This window comes from Gossypium arboreum, chromosome 5, assembly GCF_025698485.1.
Source record: "Gossypium arboreum isolate Shixiya-1 chromosome 5, ASM2569848v2, whole genome shotgun sequence".
Classification (NCBI taxonomy): domain Eukaryota; kingdom Viridiplantae; phylum Streptophyta; class Magnoliopsida; order Malvales; family Malvaceae; genus Gossypium; species Gossypium arboreum.
Window position 1 is genome coordinate 57,233,445 of NC_069074.1, and position 10,918 is coordinate 57,244,362.

The 10,918-nt window shown below is 36.1% G+C and overlaps 2 non-coding genes across 2 annotated transcripts; one reads left to right on the forward strand and one right to left on the reverse strand.

Annotated features, from left to right (window-relative positions):
• Positions 1 to 351: 351 nt before the first annotated feature.
• LOC128293414 (small nucleolar RNA R71) lies at positions 352 to 458 on the forward strand. Its single transcript, XR_008283596.1, has one exon. It is a non-coding gene; the product is annotated as a small nucleolar RNA R71 (small nucleolar RNA).
• Positions 459 to 7,940: 7,482 nt separating this feature from the next.
• LOC128293630 (small nucleolar RNA R71) lies at positions 7,941 to 8,047 on the reverse strand. The gene has a single exon (XR_008283810.1). It is a non-coding gene; the product is annotated as a small nucleolar RNA R71 (small nucleolar RNA).
• Between the last annotated feature and the right edge of the window lie 2,871 nt (positions 8,048 to 10,918).

Sequence of the window (10,918 nt, forward strand, 5' to 3'; positions counted from 1 at the left end):
ATTCGTTCTCCATGTTGTGGCCATAAGGTGGGCTGAACTGCTTGATCTGCCTCCACTTGCTTCGCATTGCATTACTGTGAAGAACTAAGGAAACCGTAAATTTTCTTATTCAAGAGTTCTACCTGATTAGAGAGCATGTTGAACATATCGACGTTATAAATGCCGGCTGTTTTCATTGGCTTTGTCCTCATGACTTGCCACTGATATTTATTCAGTGACATCTCCTCTATAAATTCATAGACATCTTCAGATGTCTTATTATTGATGGTTCTGCTAGCAGCTACGTCAACCATTTGTCGAATCGAAGGATTCAGGCCATTATGAAAGGTTTAAACCTGTAGCCAAAGCGATAACCCATGGTGAGGGCATCTTCTCAAGAGGTCCTTGTATCTCTCCCATGCATCGCAGAGTGTTTCTAAATCCATCTGCACAAAGCAAGAAATAACATTACATAATTTAGTCATTTTAGTGAGGGAAAAAATTTTAATAAAAACTTTTCGGTCATTTGTTCCCAAGTAGTGATCGACCCCCGTGGCAACGAATTCAACCACTGTTTAGCTTTGTTTCTCAATGAAAAAGGGAATAACCGAAGACGAATGGCGTCATCAGAAATGCCATTAATTTTAAATGTATCACATAGTTCCAAAAAGTTTGCCAAGTGAGCGTTGGGATCCTCGTCCTGCAAACCATCAAACTGAACAAACTGTTGTATCATTTGAATTGTGTTAGGTTTCAGTTCAAAAGTATTTGTGACTACAGCTGGTCTAACTATGCTCGATTCAGTTCTTGTTAAAGAAAGTTGAGCATAATCATACATAGTGCGCGGAGCAGGATTCTGATTAACAGCAATCACAGGAGGTAACGGATTTTCTTGGTTTTCAGCCATCTCTTCAGTTGTGGTTGAAGTATTGTCCTCTTACTCATCCTCTGTGTATCTTAGGCTTCGCCTTATTTCTCTTCGATTTCTGTGAACTGTTCAGTCGATCTCATCGTCAAAAGTAGTGGTCCAGACAGGTTTCTTCTAGTCATAAACTAGAAAAACCTGTCAGAAGGAAATAATAGAAAAATTGGAAAAAAAATAAAAATTTAAATTGTAATAAAAGTAAAGTGGCTAAAGTAATAAAAATCGAGCTTTCCTAATATCCTAGTTCCCCAGCAATGGCACTAAAAACTTGATGCGTAATATTTGTAACAGGTTTTAAAGATTTATAAATGAAATGTTCTTGAGACTAACTTATTATCACGATTAAGGCAAGTGTACCTATCGAACAGTAGTATAGTTCAGCAAGACCGGATTGTCGAACCTAAAGGAACTATGAGTACTAGTATTTACTTCATTTTTATTATCTAGCCTAAAATTTAAGAGGTTTGGTTGTCTAAACTAATTACTAACTAAGAATGCACAGAAAGAAAAACTTAGGAAAATACTTTTGGGAAAAATCAATTGATTGAGATAATACCTAAGGACAAATCCACCTAGACTTCACTTGTTATTTGACTCTAAATCAGACGATTTATTCATCTGAATTGATCTGTAGAAATCCCTAAGTTATATTAGTATCTCTCTCGAGACTAATAACGCCTAACCCTAGCTTGAATAATTGAAATCTCTTTCTAATTAATACCCTAGAATTGCATTAACTGTATCTATGGATTCCCTTATTAGGTTTCACCCTAATCTGGCAAAATCTTGTCACCCTATCTCTAGGCGCGCAATCAACTCCTCTTAATTATGACAAATTTACTCTTAGATAGGGTCTATTCCTCCTCTGAATAAGAGCTTAACTTGAATCAATATCCTGGAATACCAAAACAAGAATTAAGAACACATAATTAAGAACAAGTCAAATATTTATCATACAATTCAGATAATAATAACAAGATCTCTCTTAGGTTTCATTCCCCTTAGGTATTTAGGATTTTAGTTCATACTTATGAAAGAAAACATCTCAAAAGCATAAAGATAACAAAACATAAGAAAACCCAAAACCCCTGAAAGAACTTGAAGGGAGATCTCCAGTCTTGATGATGAATCCGGCTCTTGAGATGGATCAATCGGCTTTCCTTGAGTAATTCCTTTCTTCCCACTCTCATCCCCTTTCCTAAGTGCCTCCTCAAGTGTTTAAATAGGCTTTGGAATGCCTAAGAGCCCTCAAAATTGGCCTTTTCCAAATTGGACTAAACTTGGGTTTAGCAGGGACACGCCCGTGTGCGTTTACTGAATGCCATGGTCAAGGCTGTTAAATGGGCACGGGTATGTGATCCACCCGTGTAATTCGTTCTTTGATCCTGCCAAATTGACACGGCCGTGTGACACGCCCATGTGAGGAAGTCTAGGCCATGTTGTTTTCCCATATGGGTCCATTTTCTCCGTTTTTGGCCTGTTTCTCGCTCTTTTTACTCTCCTATGCTCTCCAAAGTATAAAACATGAAAGTAAAGGATTAGGAGCATCGAATTCACCAAATCTAAGGAGAAGCCATCCATAAATGCATTAGGCATGAGGTAAAAATATGTATAAATTACAGTTTATCAAGGCTCGATCACTCAAGGAACAACCGTCCGGGCTAGATCCTTTCTATTTTGAGATCATTGGATTGCCCGGGGCTAAATCGTTAATGTACCTATATTCTTCGGGAGGCTCGATCACTTAAGGAACACCCGTCTGGGCTAGATACTTTCTATTTTGAGATCATCAGATTACCTGTCCGAGCTAAATCCTTTTCTGCAACACATGCAAGATCTCATGTTATGTAAGCTATAATTTGCCCATCAGATTTCCTTTTTCTATTTCAACCGGGACATTTATCATCTTTCCTTTATACAAGCACATTTCATGAATTATCATGCAATGAATATTTAAATTTTCATACACTCAAGAACATGCATGTTTAAGTAAATTAAGAGTTTACTTTAGGTTATATGAACTTACCTGGTAATTATTTCAGTTTCGTGTCTCGATTATTCCGAAACCTTTCGTTTTCTACGGTTAACCTCTAGAATTGGTTCCTCGGGGTCTATATCAATAAAATTAGATTATTAATACATTACATTATTCATTTTAGGCCTAAAACTCACTCCCGAGCAAAATGACCATTTTGCCCTTAACCTTTCACAATATTTATAATTTAGTCCTAAGGCTCGTATAATGAAATGTATGTAATTCCTGGGCTACCCAAGCCTAGCCAAATGTTATTCACACTCATAGTAGCCAATGTTTTCCCTTCATTCTATATTTTCCTACCTATTTCCACAACTTTTACAATTCCTTTAAGTCATTTCCATGAATAACCACTTAGAAAAAATTGTTTACCATCCTTTAAATTCTCATGCATGGGTAAACTTTTGAGCATGAACCCTAACTTGAAATATGGGTAGAAATAGAGAGAGCATGTTACGAGGATCTCAAAAACACGAAGAACATTAAAAACGGGTCTAGGGAGCACTTACTATTGAGCTTGAAAATGTTGAAAATCCTAGCTATGGAGACCCTTAGAATTTTGGTATCATGGAGAAGAAAATGAGCTGATTTTAGCTTGATTTTTCCCTTTTTATTTAGTTTATTACCAAAATGACCAAAATGTCTTTCCTTACTAAACTTCTAAAATTTTCAATGCATGCCCATTTTTGTCCAAAAACTTAGAAATTGGGAAAATTACTCTTTAAAGACCTTTAATTAACATTCCAATGCAATTTCATATAAATTGCTTCTAGAACCCAAGTTTTGTAATTTATTCAATTTGGTCCCTAATTTCCAATTAGACACCTTACACATAGAATTTCTTCATGAAACTTTAACACATGCTCATTTTCATATCCTATATGCCATAATGATCATGAAATAATTATTTTAATGTCGGATTTGTGGTGCCAAAACCACTATTCTGACTAGGCCCTAATTCGAGATTTTACATTAAAACTTGGCTCTACTGGTTCAACAGCATTTGGGTCCACCCTCGACTCAAGGTTGTTTGGTTCCTCTTCAATTTCTCCTTCTTCTATGGCATTTTTTGAGTCAAATTTCCTGTTCAGACTTAGTTGATGACTCATCAGATTCTGGTTCATTCGGTTCATTTGGCTCTACTTGGTTCAATAGTCTAACATTCTTCACTAACCTCTCAAGATCATGCCTTGTTATGCAACCTTGAACACATTGGCCCTTCAAGTTTTCTTTTGATCCTACTTGAGCCCTCAAGCAAAGTGAAGTAGATGATGATAGAAATTAGGCACTTCCTACCTTCTTCCTTGCATAGTCTTGAATCACCTTGTGAATAATTCTCCCAACATTGATAAACCTTTCTGTCATAATCACATACAACAAAAGCATTCCTTCCATCAAGATGGTGGAACTATGTGAGATAGGCATGAAGCTATATCGAATAAAGTAGAACCATACCTTAGCCACTGGATTTAAATATTCCCTTTAGCAAGAATGACTACCAAACTTTCTTCTAATCCATTAGGGTCCTGAATTTGTAACCATATTAAGAACTTCTTGAAGAAAATCTAAATTGATATTTGTCATCATGACAGAGTACTCATCTTCTTCAACATCAGGTAAGTTAAACAAGTCATTAATGGATTTAGAAATAAGCGGTACCTTCTTCATATGAACAAGAACTTCATTACTGTTTGGCGTGGTCAAGTTGGTATAGACTCTCGCACTAAATCTTCATTTGGAATTGATCGTGCATCACAAAATTGCTCTCAATTTAAAGCATTAATTTTCTTTCAAAGTGACAATGGCATGACCATCTTGTCATTGCTCTCCAAAGTGAAACCTTTTTTCGGCATCATGGGTTGATTCTTCAAGATAGAATCAAATCTTTCCTTTACTTCCTCATCTTGAATCACAATTGGATTCATAGAAGAAGCCTTAGAAGATCTAGTTCTTTTGTGAGACATGATATTTTTCTTGAAAGATAGGTAGAGTTTTAGCAAAATGAAAAGAAATTGGAAATGTGTGGTGGTTGAAGGTTGCGGTGGTGTTGGAATTGTAGTAGAGACAAAAGTTCAATAGCTTCGAGAGTACGGTGACAAAGGTGTTGCTCCGACAAGAAGATTGCGGCAATAATATGAGGGTTTTGCAATAAGAAAAGAGAGTTTGGAGATATTCTTCGAGATTTGAGGCTACCAACAAGAAGAAAGAAACGGGTTAGCTAGGGTTTTAAGCTAATTGCTTTGAATGGAGGGAGGAATATGATGGTATAGAGGGGTTTATATAGTAGTAGATTAGGGTAAACTTTAGTAAAAATTTAGCTACACAAGGATGCTTGGGAGGCAAGGTAATGATGGAAGGAAAAAGAGAAGGCAAAAATAGGGTTTTTGGGGACTCTATGAATGATAATGGTAGGTATTTGGAAACATGGAAATTTATGCATTTTTGCATACCCTTTTTAACTTAAAATCATACAGTTTTGATAAAATTCTTATCGAAAAATAATTAATTTTTATAAAATAATTAAAGTGCACTTAAAATATGAACATTTTGAATTTTAGTTAATTTTGTAAATATTTTTAATGAATTTTGGTTATTTTCGATAGATTTGCACAAAGGGCGAAAAATGGCTCGGTAGACATTGCTAGAAGCACAAAACCAAGAAGCAATTTGAAGTATCGAGGCGAACTAAATTTCAGTCTAAGATGGTCCAAAATTATGTGTATAATTCATAATATAATTAATTTTAATTTATATCCAATTTAATTTGGGTTAAAAAATTATTACTAATTAATTATGAAAAAGTGGTCTAGTTGAACCGAATCGAGTGAACCGAACTGCCCAAGAAATGGACAGCCCAAAACCGTCCCAAGAGCTAGCCCAAATCAGCTTATTAGCTAATTATTTAAGCTTGCAAAGAGGCCCTCGAAGATTTGTTCAAGTTGCATTCAAACCCCTCCACAATTGGTGGCTTTGTAGATATGCCTCAAACCAAATTTAGCAAAGTTGAAACCATCAACCTTGCCACATGTGTGGCCGGCCAAGGGATGGCTCTTTGGCTGCTATTTTTAGCTAACTTTACCAGCCATGTTCAGCTATAAAAGCCCCCCTTGGCTGATCATTCAACACACCTCAATTCATTCACATCTTTTCTATCTTCTCTCCAGTTTCTCTCTTCTTTGCCATTCTAAATTCTCTTGCTCACTTGCCAATTTCTCCCCTTGGAAAAGAGGTGTTCATCAGCCATTTTGGAGCAAAATTGAAGTGTTCATAGTAGCTTTGATCAACGAGGATAACAGAGGATGAACAACAGAGCAAGCTAGTCAAGCCACGGAGAAACATCAGATTTGATTCTTGTTCCGTATCTTTTTAAGTTTTTGTTGTTGTTATGATGAACATATTTATGAATATTTATGTTGTTGGAATGGTTAATTTAGTCAATTTAGTCAATTTAGCTTGAATTTAAAATTCATGTTAGGTTGATTGCATTTTGCCTACTTAAATTGTTAAAGTTATGTTTATGTTGTTATAGGCCTCGATAAAATGCTTGATTAAGTAAAATCATGACTAAGTTATTATTGCATTACAATTGTTAGGTAACTAATGAATTAATTATTTAAACGGATTGAAATTGTAATTAATAGACACAGTGCTTAATCAGTGCATGTTTAATCATCTAAGGTAGCTGAGGGTTAAATTAGCAATGGTATCTGATGATATATTTGCCTTGCATGACTTTCAAGATTATTGTGATTAAACTGTTTCAAGGTAAGGATACTTTGTTACCTCACATAGTCTTTTATGTGCTTATTAAATTGAGTTAATTGTTTGAATTGACATAGGGATATGTTCAAGAGATTATTTCGATTTAATAAGTATATATGTGTAATAACATATTTGTCTATTAAGATTTGTTCAATCGACTGAATTGACATAGGGATATGTCCAAGAGATGAATGGATTTTGGTAGGTGAGTATGTTCATAAGTTAGCAAATTACCAAGTTTCCGTGAATTTATTCATAACAATACAACATGAGTTTAAAAATTCTAAGTTAAGAAATGTAATTAATCTAACACAATTATGTCATCTTGATTAAAGCCGTATTTTGAAATCGTGCATTTGAGATTTATTTATTTAGTTACTTAGTTTAAAATCTTAGTTTTTAAGCACCCTCTTCAAACAAAATATTTTTATTCAGCAAAGTGTTTTAAACAATATTCATAAATAATTCTTTTCACAGTCCCTGTGGGTACAACAACTCGACATTTACTTGTCACTTTATTACTTGTTGCGATTGTGTACACTTGCACATTTCCATCGTTCCAAGTTTTTGGTGCCGTTGTCGAGGACTATTTTAAAATGTCATTATTTGTGAATTTGTTAGTTTTGCATTTTGATTTAAATTTCTGTTTAAATTTTAACTTAATTAATTTTTCTGTGATTATTTTAGATGTTTATGAGTATTGATGGAATTATTGATTTACTCCCTGTAGACCCTAAGATTGAACGAACTTTTCAACAGCAAAAAAGACAAGCAAGTCAAAGAAGGACCAAAGAAATGAACTTCGAAAATCCGAATCAAAGAAATGAAGCAAACCTTGCTCAAAATCCTATCCTTATTGCTGATGATAGGGATGGAGCTTTAAGACAGTATGCTGTGCCAGTATTTTATGATCTTAATCTGGGTATTAGGAGACCCGAAATTGAGGCACAACAGTTCAAGCTGAAGCCAGTCATGTTCCAGATGCTTCAGACAGTAGGCCAATTCAGTGGAATGCTTACTGAAGATCCTCACCTACACTTAAGACAATTTATGGAGGTAAGCTATTCTTTCAAGTTAGTCGGAGTACCCGAAGATGCATTACAATTGAAGTTGTTCCCATATTCACTAAGGGATAGAACTCGAGCCTAGTTGAACTCATTGCCACCAAATTCAATTTCCACATGGCAAGAGTTAGCAGAAAGATTCCATATGAATTTTTTCTCGTCTAGCAAGAATGCTAAGTTAAGGAACGAGACCACTGCTTTCCAACAAATGGATGATGAGTCCTTATATGAGGCATGGGAAAGGTACAAAGAATTATTACGAAAGTGCCCTCATCACAAAATCCCACATTGTATCCAACTTGAGACATTTTATAATGGTTTCAATGCTCACACAATGATGGTACTGGACGTTTCTGCTAACGGTGCTCTCCTTTCTAAGTCTTATAATGAGGCTTATGAAGTCATTGAGAGGATTGCCAGCAACAATTATCAATGGCCAACTAATCGAGCAGCAGGAAGACGTGTTGCTAGAATACATTAAGTAGACGCTCTTACTTAACTCACATCTCAAGTATCATCAATATCCTTAATGTTAAAAAATCTTACTACTAATGAGCCTAACAGTTTTGCAACACAACCACCAAATCAATTTGAAAATATAGCCTGTGTCTATTGTGGGGAAAGACATTTGTTCAAAGAATGCCCATCGAACCCAGAATCCATATATTACATAGGTAACCAAAACCAAAATCAAGGAATGTAAGGAATGCAATCCAATTTCTATAACCCATCATGGCGAAACCACCCGAATTTTTCCTAGAGTAACCAAGGGGCTGGAACCAGTACCACTTACGCCCAACCTAGATCGACCCAGCCACCTAGTTTTCCCCAACAAGTTTAGAAACCAACCCATCCAATGGCTTAGAAAATTTGTTAAAGGCATACATGGAGAAGAATCATGCCTTAATTCAAAGCCAAGCAGCTATATTCAAAAATCTAGAAAACCAAATGGGCCAGCTTGCAACTGAACGTAGGAACCAACCACAAGGTACATTACCTAGTGACACAAAGAATCTGAGGAATCTGGGGAAGGAGCATTGTAAAGCATTGACACTGAGGAGTGGAAAGGCATTAGAGCCTAACACCGTCAAAGTTCAAAAGGAGCCAGCTGATGCTCAAGACTCAGAGGAAGATCAATTGAGTGCTGAAATTCCAGTTTCACCAGAACCAAAATCTGAAAAATCTGACAAGGTAACCTCAGAACCAACTAATTCTGATCAACTAACAACTTCGTTAGATGTAGAATTGCCACAGAAAACGAGTCAAGCAGTTCCAGTAAAGAAACCTCCACTATCATACCCTCAAAGACTTCAAAATAAGAAGTAGGAGATTCAATTCAAGAAGTTCCTAGACGTACTCAAGCAACTTCATATCAACATCCCATTGGTTGAAGCACTTGAACAAATGCCGAACTACGTCAAATTCATGAAGGATATCCTGTCTAAAAAATGAAGGCTTGGAGAATTTGAGAAGGTAGCCCTAATAAAAGAATCCTAGATGTTCTACCATACCTTGCAACTAGAGCAACATATTATGATAAGGCACTATATGAATTGGGTGTGAGTATCAACTTGATGCCCATGACAATATTTAGGAAGTTGGAGATAGGTGAAGTTAGACCTACTACTGTTACACTTCAATTAGCAGATCGATCCTTAGCACATCTAGAAGGAAAAATCGAGGATGTATTGGTATGTGTAGAAAAATTTATCTTTCCTGCTTACTTTGTGATTCTAGACTTTGAAGTAGACAAAAAGGTGCCAATCATCTTAGGAAGACCATTCTTAGCAACCAGAAGGACCCTTATTGATGTGCAGAAGGGCTTGCTTACTATGTGTGCTCAAGATGATCAGGTAACATTTAACGTTTTTAAGTCTATGCGATTTCCTGACACAATTGATGATTGTTCTGCAGTGTCTGATTTAGAGGTTTTAATAGTGGAGAAGGAACTCAACTATGTTGAGGATCCATTAGAAAAAATTTTAACATCAGATCCTCCAAATGATGAAGAGGAGGATGAACACTTAGCTTTGTTAGATGCTAATTAAAGGGGATTTAATCCGCAGTCCCGCTTTGAATATTTGAAGTTAGAGAAAATAGATTATGCCCAACCAAAAGCGTCAATTGATGAGCCACCTAAATTAGAACTGAAGGTACTTCCCTCACATTTGAAATATGTTTATTTAGGTAACTCTTCTACTCTGTCTGTGATTGTTTCAGCAGAATTAACTACTGAGCAAGAAGAGAAACTTATCCTGGTATTGAAACAATTCAAGAAGGCTATCAGATGGACCATAGCCGATATTCATGGAATTATTCCATTTGTATGCATGCACAAGATTATCCTTGAAGATGGCGAAAAAGGGACGATTGATGGAAAATAAAGACTAAACCCCATCATGAAGGACGTAGTCAAGAAAGAAATCATCAAGTGGTTAGATGCGGGTATAATTTACCTCATCTTAGATAGCTCATGGGTAAGTCTGGTCCAGTACGTGCCAAAGGAAAGAGGTATCACGATCATTAAAAACGAGAATAACAAGTTGATACCAACTAGAACGGTTACGGGATGGAGAATTTGCATCGATTACCGGAAACTGAACAAGGCGACTAGGAAAGATCACTTTACTTTTTCATTTTTGGACCACATACTGGATAGACTCGCAGGATGAGACTATTGCTATTTTCTCGATGGATACTCAGGGTATAATCAGATTATAGTAGCACCAGAAGATCAACACAAGACAGCATTCACTTGCCCATACGGTACATTCGCATTTAGACGCTTGCCATTTGGTTTATGTAATGCATCTGCTACATTTCAAAGATGTATGATGTCTATTTTTACTGACATGGTTGAGAAATATTTGGAAGTCTTTATGGATGATTCTTCAGTAGTTGGAGATACATATGATGATTGCCTAGCCAATATAGCCAAGGTATTAAGGCGATTCGAAGAAACAAACCTCGTACTCAATTGGGAAAAGTACCATTTCATGGTACGAGAAGTTCTAGGGCATCGGATAACAAGACATGAAATAGAGGTTGATAAAGCAAAGGTAGATGTTATTGAGAAACTCCCACCTCCAACATCTGTAAAGGGTGTTAGGAGCTTTTTGGGTCAAGCCGGTTTCTATCGATGATTTATCAAGG